The sequence below is a fragment of the Sardina pilchardus genome, chromosome 3 (genome assembly GCF_963854185.1).
Source record: "Sardina pilchardus chromosome 3, fSarPil1.1, whole genome shotgun sequence".
In the NCBI taxonomy this organism is placed as follows: domain Eukaryota; kingdom Metazoa; phylum Chordata; class Actinopteri; order Clupeiformes; family Clupeidae; genus Sardina; species Sardina pilchardus.
The window spans coordinates 10,166,835-10,186,232 of NC_084996.1; positions in this window are offsets into that span (position 1 = coordinate 10,166,835).

Below are 19,398 nucleotides of genomic sequence, written 5' to 3' on the forward strand. Positions count from 1 at the left end.
GAATGTGACAGTTGAACAGACCGTTAAGATAGCAACGATGCCACACTATAAGTGGATTTAGATTTAGATTTAAATGGCGAAATAGCTTAAATTGCCTTTATTCTAGAAGCAAGAGGATGTTGTGATAGACCGGCTTGGGCTTTCTCAACAGCAGGACCCTGACAGGACGTGGTTAACTCCCAGGGAAGAATTGCAAAGAATCGCCACCAAGGAAGAACGAGGGGTAATGTGTCTGAGAGGCATCGAGCATGCTCATCTCCCAGGAGGATTTAGGAGACAACTCTAGCGATGCATCCATTGGAAAATGACTTGACGGCATGATGGTAGCTCTCTTTTCAAAAGAGCAAGTTGCGTTTTTTCCCCCCTGTTTTCAAACAGAAAAACGACACGAACGAAACGCTAAGGAGCCAGTGCTGGATGATGACAGAGCGATTTTTATTTGGATATTTTTATAGAGATCAAAAGGCAAAGAAAGGAAAGGTCAAGTGTTGTCGTCACCATGTCCTTACCCTTCCCTGTTTGGTTCCTCCATTTGACTTGAACTTATTTCCTGCAAGTGGCTTCCAGTTTTATAAAATTTTGGGGGGATATTGGGAACTTTTTATACAGCGGGGGGAGACGAACAACCAAGCAAAAAAAAATAAATGAAAAAGGTCAAATGCGCTGAAGATAATTGTCCCTTCGCACATGTTGGACTGCCGTTTCTCCCAGCATTTATAGTCAATGCAGAAGAGAATTACTGGAGGATCGTTTTTTCAGCACAAGTGGGCATTTGTACTCCATTGACACCATTCGAAGAGCTTGAAATCTTTCTTGCTGTTATATGCTGAAACTAAGATTTAGAAAATGCTGGTGATTTTGAAAGCTTTAATTTGAGTGTCATATGCCATAGCAAGGTTTATTAGATTTGCAACAAAACAAATTATCACTACTTCATTGTTTTAGCATGATTATTGGATTGCAAAAGATGTGTCTTTTACTTGTCCTCCTACATTATGCACTCATTGCTCTTTGAAAGATCAGTATCTATCCTAGATTGATCTCAGTCACGGTATTCATGTACAAACTGAGCATCTTTTAAACCTATAGGTATGACACTCAAAACACTCAAGTTGACTTTTTTTTTTTATCTTAGACTAGTGTAGCATTATAGTATACCTGGTGTGCTCCTTTATAAGATTCAGGTGATCAAAAGACTTAGGGTTGACCTATTGATGAACTTTGTCGTCAGTCAGTAGTGATCGTCTTTATAATGTGGGGATAACATTGAGTGGTTAATGTGTATCAACTGTCTTGTGTTATAGATCCAAGAAATATTTCAAAAGGTTAATCCTATAAGCACCATTATCAAGGGTATTGCTTGTCATGGTATCAGTGACGTGATGGATTGCATAGGGGTTTTGGCAGATCAAAACGTTCAAAAAGAACAATGAAGGGCTTTATCACATTCCAAGAGGTTCTTGGAGTTCAAAAGACAAATTCTGTTGTCAGTATAAAAGACGTTATCAGTCAGTCTGATTTCAAAGCAATAAAGGATAAGATTTGAGTGTGCCCTGGATGACAAGTATGATGTCACAGTTCACTTGATATAAATAGACTAGCATTGCTAAGAAAATATCCGATTTCAACAAGAGCAAAAACGTAGGTGTAGGTCTCCTATCTTTGTCCAATAAGGGACAGTTTAGCTCTAGCTCCTATCTCTCTCCAAATGATGGACCAACCCGAGCCTCTCATAAAAACAAACCTTTCTAAATGCCAACCATTTTAAGGCTGAGCTACCTTTTCCTTCATAGATGAACTATTGAGGTCACTTAGAACTCAGGGCCATGGTAAAAACCACTAACAAGCCCCGTGACTGGTGGCGGTACGCTACACTGGGTTGTAACTCGGTCTTCAGGGCTCAGATGGATCAATCCCATTCAGTAGATATTAGCTTACGAGTGGAAACATTTAGTCCCCCCAAACCCCATTGCATTTGACAGTTATGAAGCCCCTTCCAGTATTTCATGAATTTTAACACCACACCAGTCATACCAAAACACATGTGTTCATACAAGATATCTTCAAACTGCCACGAGGCAGAAATTCATGGACCATTATCTTAATTTGCAAGCGCCTGTACGTTTTAGAGCTGCATGTGTCCTAGAGTATGAAAATGTCTGATATAAGCAATCATAGAGTGACTAATATCACGACTGATATACTTTCACCTTTATGATTTCTTTATGTCAGCTTGATGACACTGGACTTAGGGGCAAAGTGCTTAATGAACTTATGCTCTAATTGTGCTGGGTATGTGTACATAACTCTGTATATTGAACTGCATGTGTGCTATGCTACCAATGACAATGATACCTACATGCATTTTGGAGCGTATGAAGGGGTAGATAGAAATTTCTAGCAGTTTTTATTTTTGTTTCATTTTATTTTATTTTATTTTAAATTGCAAACAAAAAAAAAAGAGGAAAATCTCAAAGTGAGACTGAAAGTCAAGGTCGACTGTTTTCCCCTGTTCCTGACTAATCTACATTTCACATAGGATGAGGAAGACGTCCCTCCCCAAATCTCTGCCTCAGCCTGGAGAAAGCCACAGCAGTCAGCCAAGCAGCTGCTGTGGTGAGTCATCAGCAAGTTCAGCATGGCAAGCAAGGGTCAGACAGGCTAGCCTAACTGCATCCAATTAGAGGAGGCTCTGAAAGGCTTCCAGGAAAGAGACACATGAGGATAATGACCCAATAATCTGGCTTCAAAAAAAGAGACATGTGAAGAAAAACAGTGCACAGAGACACAGAGGAGAGGAGAGATGTTGAAAGTCACCTGTCAGGTCGCAGGAGTGTCTGGTAGCGAGCTGGTTGTTTGTTTGTCCTTCTCCCACAAAGCCGCTTCTTCCCTCTGGGTGTCCCATCCCACAGATGCCACAGATGTCACTTGATGAACAGGGTGTCGTAACAATGTCTTGGGTGAATACAAACCTGTGTGAGTGGATGTGGGTGTGGAGAGGCAAGGAGGATTAACACAGTTCTTCTTACACAGCACCCTCCTCTTGCTAAACTGTTTATTGTTGCACACCAAGATCACAAGCAGCAGAATCATTGTTGCAGACCTTTTCTGGTCAGTGTAGAATGCACTTGGAGGGGGATGTGGTGGCACAGCATAAACTCACCGTCAGTAGCCAATATTCGCTCAAATTTGACGATCCACATGCCCGACTTTCAGGTGCATTGGCCTTTTCTCCCTCCCCTGTAACGACTTGTCAAGATAACACTCCAATTAAATTTTTATGAACAATTGTTATTCAGAGTGTCAGCGGGACTTGCGCCATCCCATAATTTCCTGACGACCGGCTCTCTCTCCGCGGCCTCCTCCGCCCGACTTGCGCGATGCGAGGAAAAAGTCTTCGCCGGGGTGAGGGCGCCTTTATCTTCGTCTCTTCCTTAGGAGCCTGCACCTGCACTGGTGATTGCTGTCTAATGGGGTTCGCCAGGGAGGTCATCCCCGATATGAGCTTCAAATAGATTTATCAACCCCCGTTTGATTTCCCAGGAGAGAGCTTTGACATCCAGGCAGGCTAGCAGACAGTTAATTACCTGTGTTCGGGCCACAACATTGTAGTTCACCGGGATTCCATGAGCATTCAAATAAAACAGATTGGTTTGGAACATTTGTTTGATGATTAGACACATTGTCGGGCCAGATGGAACGACGACCCCGGATAGCTGGGGGTCATTCAATTTATCGTCATGTTTCATCTCCGGGTCTGAGAGTTCAGCTCAAAGCCTAATTTTTAATTAGGTGAGCAAGAGCGTGGCATATTTTCATCATTATTGGGGTATAGCAATGACGCAGTCTTTTACCCAACGCTTATTATCCTAACCTGTCCTGCCTGCTTCACACAACTCCACTCCCCCACAACCACTCAACCTTCCTCTTCTATTTGGCAGGCGCTAAATCAAACCTGCGGGCCAAGGCCACACCATTCACATAAAAGTAGTCGCTGCATAGACACAGTGACTGTGCACCCCCATGCAAACACACACACACACACACACACATCCCATCCCAGCATGGATGTAAAAAAACACCTCTGTCATCCAGCTAAGGCTGGGCGATTTCATCTCCTGTCATACATATAAAAAGAGAGGAGGGGGATAGGTGGAAAAGTACAAAAAGCTCCTCAAGCAACAGGAAATAAATAAAAAAAGAAGGGGAGTATAATCAGACCACGGCTGTCAGGTTGAGGCAGAGGAAAGAGCAGAGGTATCAGAGCTGTGTGCCACTGGCCACCTGCACCTTTGAACATTGATGAATGTGTGTGTGTGAGAGAGAGAGAGAGAGAGAGAGATAAAGATGTGGATGGACAGGATATCTCACAGTCCTCTGCATTAGTGCAGTTCAGAGCTCTTTGATGTCCACACTTCCGGCACCTGTTTTTGAATAGACTAATTGGACAGAGGTGTCCCTTTCTGAAGCTCTGCAGATTGTGTGTGTGTGTGTGCGTGCGCACGTGCGGTATAGTGTGCACATGAACATGTACGTATATGTTGTGTGTGCAACGAATATATCATCCAAACATATTTTTGTGGAATCAGTAATGAATATTTATTTAAACCAGACCCAGTTCTGCCATAGCTCATAGAGACTTCTCAATTTCTGTACCCTTCAGCCACCACCAACACAGTCTATGATAAAAACAGGGACCACTGGCCACTGGAGACAATACTCCAGACAAAGGAAAATATTCTGCAGTTTGTCAGTGCATGGAGAGATGGATTTTTGAAAGCGGCATAGCGAGTGTTTTTCTGTGAAAACCTGGGTTCCATTCCACAGACCGAGCGAGTCATAACAGTTTAATCTAGCATGTTGAGAAAGCTGAAAGCTCTCGCATTGCGCCAGACAGACTGGAATGGGAAGACTAAACCAAACCTAATGACATTTCAAAGACTCACCGCACACTGCATTATGCCACAACATCCATACAGCGACACTGTAGCCTTGCTTTGTTGACAGTACACACACCGCCAGATACCAGCCTGTGCGTTCCGATGGCTGAGTTTTACGATATTGCTGGCGAGGCCTCGGTTGCCTCTGCAGGCGTTGTCGTCACGGCTCATCTGCTTTAACTCCGACCCCGCAGTTGGCACGCATCCGGCCCTCAGCAGCTGCACCTTTGATATTAAGGGCGCAGCCCCTGTGTGCTACAGAATTACTGCAGAGAGGGCTGCGAAGTCACAACAGGGCAATTTAAGAGGCTGCTAAATTAGAGCATTCACATGTGATCAGGATGAACTAAGCACTGGGTGGGGTAGAGGGTTTAGAGAAGTTTTGAGTGAGTATAAGTGTGAGAGAGCAAGAGAGAGAGGCCTTGCCCTCTGAAAATGAACATTGTTCAAAAAAATCCACTGAGTTCTTTCAAGGACACTAAGCATTCAGTATATTTGTAATTAGACACAATCCACAGCCTCCGTGCAATTTGGCAGTAGGTTATAGTATAGCCTACACAGCCACCTTGATGAGTGGTGCATCACGCATCTTCCCTGTCAGCATTAATGATGTCTGATCTGGACCCCAGAAGTGTCATTCTGTCACGTTCTGTTTGGAGACCATAATGGGTGTTTATTGGAATCCTTATCTTCCGGAGTGCAGCTGCCATCTCTTGTTTATGTGTGCTCTTTTGAATGTCAGCCTTAGCGACTCAAGAGCCCTGTTGTTGAAGTATTAAAGCACTGAAACCGATCATAAAGCATTTTGTTTCAGCACTGCCGAGAGAGCATTCTGTGTTTATCAAAAGCGCTGGCCTATTTTTTTTTATTTTTTTTTTAAATAAAGAAATAGAGGAAAAACACTGGCACTAGCCTGAACCTTGAGGGATTGAGACGAAGTGCGGTACTTCAAAGCCATTCATTTTTAACACACTTGCAATCGTTGGAATATATTTTAGTTCAAAACGGGGCTACCAAAATATGCATGAGGTCTTTTTTTTTTTTTTTCATATGTTAGCCTCTTATCTTGATGTTCATCAGCAAGGCCATATCTACTGTCAGATATCTGTCAGCAGACTTGTTGTAGTTATCCTATAAAAGAGGTTTCAGAAACCCAAGGCACGCTTCTTCTACGTCTTCTACATGGAGCCAACCAGTGGCAGTTGTCCCTATCTTACACAACCCCTAGGCCCTCATGTTCCCATGACTGGTATGGCAGATCTATAGATCTTATTCTTGGACAGTGCTTGTACATGTTGTTGTTGTTTTTGTGTACAAGGTTTTTATATATATATATATCTTAAGTGCCATGCCAACATCATTTTGCATTTTCTAAGCCACGGCATAAGAGGTCCCTCAGAACACCATTATGCACAAGTGCATGCTGACTGTTGCATTATATATGTCACACATTATATTTACAGCACATGGCAAGGCCTGCTTTAAGGCAGCCACATCGGTGTTTTTCTTTTGTTCTCGACATGAGAGTGAGAAAAAAAAAACAATCAGCTTCAGCCGTAATTTGCCATGAAATGAAGAGCAGTTTATTGTTCTCCAGACTATCAAAGCAGGGCTGGGGGGAAAAAGAGCAGCAAATTGGCTAGTTATTCTAGAGAGAAATGATGTTCAGAAGAAATGAAGTGTGTGTGCATCGGCTTATTGGTGATAAATAATGCACACGGAACACTGATGGAAGTTTGTGGTGGCCGGGCGTGGGGGCGGTCCATGTGCTGATCCTTCGAACTCTTGGTGATCCTCGAGGGTGATGGAGGGACACATCAAGAGAATGGATGAAGAGTCACTGAAGACATATTAAAGTCCCTCTTTTCCTCCTCCCCCATGGCTCTTTCTCTCTCTCTCTCTCTCTCTCTCTCTCTCGTTCAGCCGCTGTCCGATTGTCAACGGTCACTGATTATATTAACTCAGCGAGCATCCCATCTGTATTTCAATTCTAATGTGAAGTGCTAATATTGAGAAGGGATTACTCAGAGCCCGACACCAGAGCTGCTTTATTACACACGACAGGGGGGTCATGGGGGAGATGGGGGGGGGGGGGGGGGGGAATAAACCATTACAGTCCCTGTGTTATAACATTCAAGGACACAATTTGCACAGACGTTTACAAGTTAAGATAAGAATGGCAGTGGTCACAAAGCACGTTTTCTCGACTTCAGCACAAGAGTTGATGATAGCCATCATGCTTTCTATTCTCCAGTATTACCACTCTCCATGTCCCCCAAGTTTCCTCCATTTACTTTCATGTGTTGTTGATGCCAGTAATGTTTGTCACAGTGTCATTATACTACATGCAGCGAACAGATTGCAGGTTCACATCAGGCGAAGGGCCCCCAGTCCCACCTCATGGCTTTGCCATGGCGATGAAGGGATGGATGTGTCGAGCCCTGGCTGTGGAGTTTGACTGTTCTCTCCCTGGGTCGGCCTGTCGATGCAAGCTTTGTGATGTTTTCTCTGCGGCTGACACCCGAGGGCTTCTCAAAACCTGGGGTCGATTATCACACAGCCTGATCTGTGGATTGTGTGACTTCTTGTCTTGGGCAAATCCGAGCCAGTTTTTGCAAGGCTACCACTATTGGTGATTGCCATCTGTGTTGTTGCTCTCACTTGGATTATCCTGTCTTTGTTCCTGTGTTGTGGAAGTGATTGGAGATTTGGGGGAAGGGCAACAGTAAACATGCACACATGGTAACATACACACACACACACACACACACACACATACATACTAAGATACCAGGATTCACACATAAAAGCATACACGGGGATTGGAAAATAGTGCTTTGGTCAGTACAACATATGCTGTGAAGCCCCAGGTTACAGGAAGCCTTCTCGGAGCCAATACCTTTAGCACAGGATGTCAGTGATAGGGCTGAGTTTACTCTCCCGCCTGCTCGGTCTCTCAGACACGTGCCTGCAGGGCCAACAAGGCAAGGAGAGCGCAGGCACGGACTCATGCACGCCTTCCTCATAAATATATGAAAATGCCTCTCGCAGGTCGGAGAGAAGATTGAGCCGCGCTGCCGAAGCTCGTCCCGGCGTTGTGACTCATCAGAGGCAGACACGCTCTCTCGCTTGACATGCCAAAACACACATATGCATACACGTAAATGTATACACAGCCACAAAGTAGCCTAAAGTGCACACACACAAGGGCATGTCCACACACTTCCACGAGCTCCTCGCACTGTCACACACGCACACAAATATAGGCCCTCATACTCACACACTGAAATGGTTGTGCATTTGTCTCACCTCAGGAAGCCTTTGAGCTGCGTTTTCCCACCCCAAGAGCAATCCCATCACACAGTAACCGCCCTCATGAAACCGAGCATCTTAGCCGGCGGGCATTTCCATCGGAAACCTGACTAGCTCAGGCTGACATGCACACCAGCAGCCCCTCTGTCTGGAGCAGACCCGGCATGAACCTCAGGCACGCTGCTTCGGTCATGCTACCCTTGTGCTAGCGCTAACCTTTTCAAAACCATTTAGAATGCTAATAAGTAGGCCTAAGTGCAAAAGAAATGGGCCCTATTTTAGCCAAAGTGTCGTTCCCCCCCCCCCCCCCCCACCCTCCCCCCTCCTCCTGGCTGACACACAACTATATTTGGTATCTGTAGCAAAGTACTGGATGGCTGTGAGCATCTTTTCTGAGAGCTACACCCCACAAGCCCCCACTGTGCATGAATGAAAGGATAACTGAATTAGCATTAGCAGGCTAAATCCCTCTGATGTTTGCCTGCTTTGATGTTTGTAAGGATGGGCAGGAGGGACGGAATGGGTGTGGAAGAAGGACATACTGGTGATGGAGAGAAGAAAAGAGGAAGAAAGGGTGTGAGATGAAAAAGACAGAAAGTATTTTCAGATATAGATGACAGCTGAGGGGCGTTTTGAAGTGTATTGGGGCGATTGACTAAATGGATGATGTGAACATTGATTTAGTGTGTCAGTTTCAATTTACCGACCTGAGGTTTATATGCATCTGACCATTAAAAAAAAAAACTTAAGACTATTATTTTGAATCAAAGAAAACTAAATCCAATTAGAACAATAAAACGTAAATAAAGAATGCTGACTAATGGAGACATTGCTATGACTTGATCAAATGGGGGCTATATAGTTATCTCAATCATCTCCTCTGTTTAAATGCCAGTAGCGTAATGTAGAATCAGGATTTTTAAATGTGAAGGTATAAAAGCATACCCTTTTATGGTGATGAAGTGATTCCGTGACATACTGTAGGCCTACACACAAAGCTCAAGGACACAGTGAAGTAGGAGAAATGAATGCTATTGCCTCTTCATTCCAAGCTCTTTGACCATACAAGTACAACACCTTTGAATACACCTCCCTCTGTGTTAAGAAGAGTCAACCCTACCAAGTGTATAAAATTGTTCAGAGATATTTGTGATGTAGGCTAACCAAGAGATAAATGAGATGTCCAAAACTATGACAAAAAAGAAGCAAACAAAAAAGGAACAAATGTCTCTGCTGTTGAACTTTTTTGATCTCGTTATGACGTTCATGACTTTTTTTTTTAAAATACCATCACTTACACTGATTCAACATTTGTAATCTACTTTATGGAGAGAGCACACTTCATTTGCTTACTTGATCTCACATTATTTGGGAGTATCTTACATTGTCTTGTGTCCTTAATGGAAACTTCTGTTGCATCCCACTTCTCTGAGGATGGAATCTTAAGAAATGTCACATGTCACAGAAGTCTTGTTTTTTTGGGTAACCATGAGAATGAGCTGAGAGCTGCCCTGGCTATTGACTGTGGATCCTTACTAACAGTAAAAGGAGGAACCTTCTGGAAACAACACCCTGTTCCTTTTGCAAACAATCTGCCATTTAATACTTCATCAAACCTCACATTCTCTCCTGCAGTAGAGCCCTGATCTGTTCTCAGTTTAGAATCATGAAAAATGTGAACGTTTGTTTATATTCAAATGTCTATGAATATATATAAATATATACATAACACTTTATTTTTCTTTCTTTGTACTATATTGTCAAAATGGATTGCTTTATTTTATTGATTCTGTTCATAAAAAAAAACCAAACAGAAATTGTGCAATAATGAACAATGGAGATTTAAAATAAAAATGGAACATAAACATGTAATCTAGTGTACATAACGGTGCCTGTTGGCAATAAAGGGATAGACGATCATTTCAAGCCGAGACTGGTGTTTCCACTTCTCCCACTCCCCACACCTTTGTATAGTCACTGGCAAAGGCCCTGGCAAAGATCTCACTGTAAAATGTATTGTATGAAATAAACTTGAAGATATTGAGTCTATTTATGAAAAAAAAAAAAAACGTCTTTGTTTTGCTTTTTTAATGGCACATTTTGCATAATTATTCACTTTAAAAAGAAAAATACTTATTTACTTCCTTATTTGCAAGTGTAATCTTTAGTAGCCCTATGCTACGCCTGACCTGGTTGTTCTGATTTCCGTGTTCTGTTGACTTTCTTGCTCTCTCCATCATCCCTGACACAGATAGCAGTGAGAAGTTAATTTCCCATGTCCATAACAATTATGAGCACTCCTTTGTGTATACGACCTTGTTTGGGGGCCCCTAGAGGAATTGCTATCAGCTTGTCTCATTTGGTTCAGTTTTTTTTTTTTTTTCTGTTTTTTTTTTTCAAGAGGCACACACTTTTGGCTCAGGCTGGCAGCAGATGTTAGCTTGTCTGTGTAAAAGTCAGATGGGCACCTCAGGCCACACTGGGCTAGCGGCATGACGCCCTGATAATGCAGAAGGATTACACCGCCTCTGAATGGGCATCGCATGCCTCCGTCGGCACCCCCAGAGGAGGGGCAGTGTGACTGTGCGTTCACACCGCTGGCGACTTGAGCTTCCAAAGATTCCGGAAGTCATCATTTTCAATGGAAGCCGGCTTCTCTCAGCTGCCAGCAGCAACCAATCCGCTGGCGTCGCGTTTTGGGCGTCTTGAGCGACTAGAGAAAGTTGAAAGTGGTTTAACTTTATGGTAATGAGCTATGACGCGGTTCAGTGACCAAACGACTAGCAACGAACATAGAATGCTACTACGTCAGAGCGGCCAGGAGCAGCCAAAGCTTCCAAGCTTCCCATGGCGTCCTTAACAGGGCGTCCAGAGCGATTTTGGAAGCTCAAGTCGCTCTTGGTCTGAACGCACAGTGAGAGAGGAGTGCCAGGCACAGAGCGCTGGAGTTGCACTCGGGCTGCTGAGAACTGTAAAAAATATGGGACAGTCTCATAAAACATTTGGCAGCATCTTACACCTCCAATAACGCTTTTGCCTTTTACTAATTAAACAGTGCATATAATGCAATACAGAGCCATATATCTGACACCCCATAAAAGCATACTTGGGGTAATGTTTTCTCACCTAACTGGATGTCAGCCTATACAGCTATATTTTTTTAAAGTGTAACTCCAGAGTAAAAACAACCTATAGTCTATTCACGGTAGTTGTGGCACAAATTCAAACTTTTGATTGAGAGCACAATTTGCGTTAATTAATGAACTTTTGAGCAATACCGCTTGTTGCTAACACTGAATGGGCTTATGGTGAAAGCTAAAGGTGAAGCTAGCACAAGACAAACGCTATTTTACTGACAATACTCAAAATACATTTACACATGTGCTAGTGTGGTGAGGGTACAGACAAACTGAAGTATTGTCAACTTTTAAAGATAGATAGATAGATAGATATACTTTAATTATCCCAAAGGGGAATTCTGTTGTTTCAGCAGCCTTACACAAAACACATAGACAATCAGCCATCACATACACATATAAGACACAACAGACATGGTTTCCACCAAAAGACATAGCCAGAAGTAGTTGTCATATATAGGCATAAAAGATAAAAGATGGAAGAATGGAAGAAAGTGAGGTTATAACAAGACCTGTATCTGAAGGAAGCCAAAATCCCTGGTGTGTTTGTGTTCTGCTATCGTCGAATCAGCAGGCGCATTCAATCTTGCTGCGCTGCACAGATCTGGCTAATTCTCACAATATAAACATGCTCTATGTTCTGCTAGGCCTGCAAGATCAAAATTGCCTGCAGATTTGGCGCTACCATAAGTTCAATATTGTTAATGACTGTAAATAGAACCTAGGTTGTTTTTACTCCAGAGTTACACTTTGATAATCATGTCTGAGTGATGTTTTAGCAACACAGAACTGGCAGGCAGTAACATTATCTTACATTTGAAAGATTTTACTTTTTAAAGATGTCACATCACTTTTAAGCATTATGTTTACACAGCTTATTTGGAACAGACTAGCGTAATGGAAAAATAAATGTCCATTTCTTCAGTGTTCTACAAGCCAAAGGATTATGGTGTCTAATTGATTCACAGGAAATTGTCACCAGAGATACTTCACTAAAATGGCCTAGAGATATGTGGAAAAAAAGTTAAAATATTAAAATAACAGCAATGAAAATGTTCTTATTAAGAAGCAAATCACAAAATAATGGTGTCTCGGAGATTGGATAATTTTCCGTCGCTCACGGCGTGGTCAATTATCATCCATAATGCACCTTATTATTCCAAACCTAATACAATTCGGTCTTGATGCCTCCCTGTTCCCTCTGCTGTGGAATGTCATCTGGCTGGGTGCGGTGACAGAGAGAGAGAGAGAGAGAGAGAGAGAGAGAGAGAGAGACTGAGAATGAATGAAAGAGAGCGACATATAGAAAGAGAGTGATGCTGTGTGTGCTGAACAGGATGTGTCTATCCCTGGGAGGCTTGCCATTCTCATGGCCACCATTTACACTGCATTAATGAGGAGGCACTGCATGCATTTCCCCCCTTTGATCAGGAGAGACAGAGAGAGACAGGGAGCAGGGACAGTACTTCAACTTGATGTTCTGGCAGGGAGGGACAGGTTGAGTGTCCTTTAAAGCAGACTTGATTCACTCAATGCAAGGTCAGACAGGAGAGTATAGCCCTTCAAAATAGATACTCTTCTCTGAATAGTGCAAAATGTACGTCAGCACTGAAAGGAAATAGACACATCCCTCTTACAAACTGTGCATTCTAATGCCAATACAAAACTTTGATGTGAGAACAGAGTAGATGGATTGCACTATAGCTCTTATTTTAATATTCAACTCTTATTTGCTCATAAAGGATGTTGCTCCATGACTGGACAACAACCTTCAGCTTGATTAATTATGTGTGACAAAACAAGATTATAGAACACATATTATAATCTGGGAGACCACCACTAATCTGTATTAGCCTTTAAATTTAAAGCAACATACAACAGTTTACCACTTGTTGAGGTAGCCTACCTTTTATAAGGCAGCTATGGTCATGTGAAGGAGAGATAAACACAAGTTCTTCCCACCAGCCATTCAGGGCCATACGTTGTTTTGTGTCCCGGAACACATGAAACAATTAAAGAAATTATTTCTCAGCATGACATTTTAACTACACCTCCAAAAGACAAGCAAGCTTTTAGCAGTGATTCTAGGTGGGGTTAGCAAGGTTGCCCATGGCTCTTCTAGGTAACTTGCTATTTTAGACCAAAATTCTCTCTGAAAACTCTTGTGACATGATGTGATAGATGTTGTTGTATACTATATTGTATGATAAATATCTGTATATCACCGTACTACACAAAATATTGGCTGCCTTATTAGACTAGAACATTTTGAGGCATTGCCAACATCCAGGATCGTTTAATTATTAACAGAGTTGAATCATCACTCTCCCACCACTACGGTATAACTCTTAATTATTTACCTCAGGCTGTGTGGTGGTTAAACAAGAAGAAGTGAGAGTGCAACCTTGGGCGGTAATGTTTTCTGTTGCTATAACTGTTAATCTGTTTGTTCGGCGACTGTTACACCCCTGTTCCTCTTTCCTACATCGCAATTTCCTTTCCGAATGGAATAATTCCACCACTGCCCCTTAACAGGGTAGCTCCAACCAACAACATCAATTCTCTGCTCAAAGGAACTAGAGGCTTATTACAAGACAATGAAAGAGAGGGGGCACTGAAAAACATCAGAGCTTTGCACTACATTAAAAAGACAGACATTTTAACGGTGACGAGTGTTTGTATGTTGCTGTTTGTAATTATCCAAACAGAGCTCTATATCCAAGCAGAACCAAGAAGATATAGACTGCAGGTACAGAAACAGAATATTTCCCCAAATATGCAGGTTCTGTCCAGACAAACAGTGTTCTGATCCATCTGTGATTCCCATAGCTAGACAGTTTCTTGAGGTCTTGCCAATAACTGGGCTTTTCTGCATCTCTCAGGATTTGAATGATGTTTTTTTTGTTCACACTGTTCATGTGTTGTGTATGCATGGGCAGCCATGCTTATTTTCCGTGCTTACATATTCCACTTTTGTGTTTTATTGTTTATTCTTCATTTGATTATGGCGCCCCCTAGTGTGACCCGAGGGAATTGAACCAGTTTTTGCACACTGGAGTGTGATTGGACTATGGGATGATGGCATGGCGGCACACTGCCAATTACAGATGAGTGTCATTATCGAAGTGAGCTTTGGGCCAAAATATATCAACGGGAGGACGGAAAGGAAAAAAGACACATCCGGAATAGAAACACAAGCACACACACACACACACACATACAGTACATTCACACATACACACACACACACACACACACACACACACACACACACACACACACACACACACACACACACACACACATACACAAAGATATCATGCATACTCATGCATTTGTTCTCTCTCTAGCTCTCTCTTGAGATCGTTGAGAAAATGATGCAGACAAAGAGAGAGAGAGAGAGAGAGAGAGAGAGAGAGAGAGAGAGAGAGAGAGAGAGAGAGAGAGAGAGAGAGAGAGAGAGATGGTTGCTGGGCAAAAAGCAGAGATTACTATGCCATTCCACTGGCCCTTCCACAAAAAGCTGACCTGAGCCAGGCTGGAGCCCCAGAGAGGCAGGAGGCAGGAGCCAGGTGTGGAGTGGCCACCTGCTGCTCTGGGAGGCCACAGCAGAGCTGGAGGCCCAGAGTCTCTCATGTTTTAGTGGGCCTGCAACAGCCTGGTTGGGGGGGGGGGGGGGGGGGGGTGATGGACAGAGAGAGAAAGAGAGATGGGACAGTGACCACAGGCAGTTCATTGTCAAGTCACAAAGAATCGAGAGTCAGACGGAGAGAGAGAGAGAGAGAGAGAGAGAGAGAGAGAGAGAGAGAGAGAGAGAGAGAGAAAGAAAGGATGAGGGGATGAGAGACAAACAGCAGAGAGATTGAATGAGTGCTCACCGTAGAAAATGCACTGGACCAGAGTGGAGAGAGTCTTTATCACTGTCCGCACTGTGGGTCAATCCATTTACACACGATTGGCTTTTCTACTCGCTGCTCCAAAGGTCATTTCAACGACCTCTAACCCCCGAGATGAAGGTTAATACACTAGCTGCCCATGGCTAATCTTGCTAGCTCTGATCAATCGATGGTGTACACTTGGCGATGTGGGTTCATTTCACCTTCACCCCAACTCTCCCTCTCCACTTCTTTCTTTCTTTCACTCTCTCTCTCTCCCTCCCTCCCTCCCTCTCTCTCTTTCTCTCTCTCTCTCAAGCGCTAACTCCTCACAGCCTGCAGGTTACAACTGCGTTTGACTGATAAGACCTAATACCCCACCTCATGACTCTTTGCACTGTCACCAGTAATACCATCACTTTCAGTCAGCTAGGAGATCATTCACTGTCAGACGGGGAGGAGGAATAAGGGGACTACGTTTATTAAAGGTTTGCGGAAGAAAATTTGATATCAGCAAAACAATATTTTTTAAGGGAAGAACGTAAAATCCAGTGCTTCTTTGAGGGCCTTACGATTTTCGTTTTCCCTTTGCTTTTTCGTTTGTTTGTTTGCAGGTTGCATCACATGTTTGGACAGGCAAACACAGGCAAACTCATTAACCAATCTACAACAACAAGACAATACATCAGACACTACAGTAAGAGGCCTTTACTTTTCACAAATGAAGAAAAATGAATTTGGTGATGAATCGTGATGCTAATAACTATAAGTTTGGATTCAAAGAGTCAAGAGTGCTATTGATGCCGTAGCAGATGCATTTACCAAATGAATGCAGTGTTTCAGCCTGGTCCAACCTGGTCCTGCTCCATTGCCTTGAACTCGACCAAAAAAAGGCACTTTTCAGAGGGCCTCTCTCTGCCAAGTGGATAATTACAGTAATTCCAGGAATTGATCAATCGCCTTGATTAAGACCATTAAAGCACTCCAGAAAATATCAGCTGTTTCAGAAAGTGTCACAAAGGCACATGGGATGTGACCCTGCATATAATACCCAGCAGGCACTCTGAGCTCTGAGCTATGCTGCCTGGAGACAGAACCTGTCAAATCACTTCACCTCACAGTCATCCCATGTTTTGGCTATCGATGTCACTTTAGAGGTTATTAACAAAAGTGATGTTATATTGACAATGTGGTACTGAATGTTTAAACATCACTAGGGTCATACTAATCAAGTTCAAATTATGTTTTCTATTGTTCATTTTGATTTTTGTTTGTTCATCCTCTGGACCCAAAAATAGTATCAATCAATAGGCTAGTCTTTGGCGTTTACTGTTGCCAAGCAGCAGAATGTGTCACTCTGCAGCCAAAATGATTGACAGAGCCAAAATGTACATAATAATCTGTACACTTGCTTGACCTCACGTTACATGTTAATCTGAACACACGTCCAAATGTGACATTATGAAATCACTGCTCTCTCACTTTGAATTACAGTAATGGACTGTACTATTCACGTTAGACAATTCAATGCAAAATGCAGAGTGATAACTAGCAGTGAAGTGTCAGAATGGGCATGTCCTGAGACACTCACTCGTCCCATCACAAATAGATAAATAGGTAGACCGGACCTAACTATAAATATATTTTTATATAGAAAAACAATATATAAATGTGCCTATTCAGTGTTGCTTCAGTTTGGGCTTGACCTGGTAAGGGACTCTATCAGAGTCCTCTTCTTCTCATCCTCTCCTCCGGTCGTTGCCTTAACGTTTTGTCTTTTTCCTTGAACAGAGGCTCTTTTAGGCCCATGCCGTGGGCACCGCTCCAAATGGCACAAGGCAACGCCATGATCAATTAGGGATTTTACACAAAGTGTAGCTGAGCAAAGTCCACTCAGTTCAGAGCCTCAGCCAAGATGGCAGCACCTGTCTCGTCCATTACACTAATGTGCAGAGACAGGACCCCTATTTGGCTTCCAAGCCGACTCCTCTTAGCACCGCTGCCTGATTTGGTGCCTAAAAGCCGGGCCTAAGCTGGCCCTAAGCTGGCCCACATGAATCAGCTGTATATCAGAGCTCAGAACAGGTTTTTTTAGAGTTTGTGTAATGGCGGACATGTTCTGTGGTAAAATGAAAATGAAAAAAATGAACCCTATTCAGCATTAGATTGATTGTAGAATCTTGTAGAATTGTAGAATTTCAATAAGATAATTACTGTTCCTATTATTATTATATTACTATATTATTATTATTATTATTATTATTATTATTACTAATGTGCAATGTATATAGCACACGTGGGTTTGACAGGTGTCTCAGAGCCTGTTGATTGCCTATGCTATGGAGGTCTGTTTGATCTCGTCTATAATTGATGTCTTCACTTGAGCTCTATCCTTGGGATCGCTTCAGTGAGTGCCAGTGTCATGTGCCTTCAGCCAGCTCAGCATCTATCGACGACTGTTTCTTCATCCAGGTTCTCTTTAAGTTCTCTTTAATCACACAAAGAGAGAGAGAGAGCGAGACAGAGAGAGAGAGAGTCATCATACTTTCATACACTCCAATACAAAAAGCCTATCACATCACTTCAGCAACGTCTCCAGGAGCTGAGGAGAAAAGATGAGTGGAATAAAAGGGAGAGTGAGAGAGACGATACAATAATAAAGACATCCATGCACTTCAGAAGCATGAAAGGCCAAGTATAACAGAAGCACACTTGGCTAGCGGTAGCAACAACAGTGCTTAGCGATGATAACAATTATCCTCCTCCTCAAGTCATTAGTAATGCTTAAAGCCAAAGTACGAGCCCTTCACCAAATCTACCATTACTGTATCGTCTGGTGTTTGGGCACTTAAATCATTATCCTCAAGAGGTCTCAATTTCACGATTACTTCACTCTCTCTTGTTCTAGGATTCAGCCATGATGGCTCAGTGGTCACCATCATAGTTAGCATTGGCTGTGTTTAAAATGTTTTCATTTCAGTGCGGGGGTGTATATACTGTAGGTGATCTCATCACATTTTACTGTATTTAATCTTTAATTAGCTATAACTCTGGTAGTTAACCATAAGCACATACAGTCAAAAAGATCCTTTAGACTTTCCTTTTTTTTCAGTGGAATTGTTATCTCTGCCTGATCTTATTTATTTATTTATTTATTTTTTTTTTTTAAAGATATTTTTTGGGCTTTTTATGCCTTTATTCAGATAGGACAGTGTAGGGTGACAGGAAACGAGTGGGAGAGAGAGTAGGGTGGGATCCGGAAAGGACCACGGGGCGGGAATCGAACCCGGGTCGCCGGTGTGCGGTGCAGGTGCCCCAGCCAGTCGCGCCACGACTGGGGCCTGCCTGATCTTATTTTGAGTAAATCGTGAATTAATCTAAATGTGCAGAATGTCCAGATACTGTCACATTGGTCCCTGCTATGTCCAAGAACCTGAAGGGATTGCCCTTCTCAATGTCCAAGAGCTGTCACACATGTTTCCCAATGTGCCTCTAAGCAACAGCTATCAATCACACACCACTCAGAGAACAGGCAACCAGATGTTGCATAAATATGACAAAAGTGCAAATTCATTACATTTGTGGACTAAAGAACACTTTCTGTCTCTCTTACGATTCACTGGTCAGTAGTAGCACATGCAGCCACCATGGACTACCAGGAGCCAGGGCGGTTTTCCTGAGTTCGGAACACCCACTGATTCACTCCATATAGTGAAATGATGCACTGCCTAATATATAGCCACCATACACGTATTCACTGTGTAGTGAATGAGCGGATATTCTGAGCACTGGGTTAGAGCCTTTCACTCTCTGGTGCACCAGGTGGTGTGGACATACTCGCGCGTTAATAAATGGGTCCAGGTAATTACTGTTGGTCATTAGGCTGATGGGCTTAATTAGCGCGTTGAAATAGTGATGAGGGGAGGAGGCGCCCCAGGTGGAATGAAATATACATCACCTACTGTAGACATCGCCACCAGGAAACAGGAGTCAATGCACACAGGAGGACCAAAGACTATATATTGTGTAGCGTCCAGTCAACCGATTTTTTTCAGAATAACTTTTTGACCCTTTTAATGCCCAGTTAATTGCTAAATGTACCTCTTAATTGTTACATATTTTAACATACTGTTT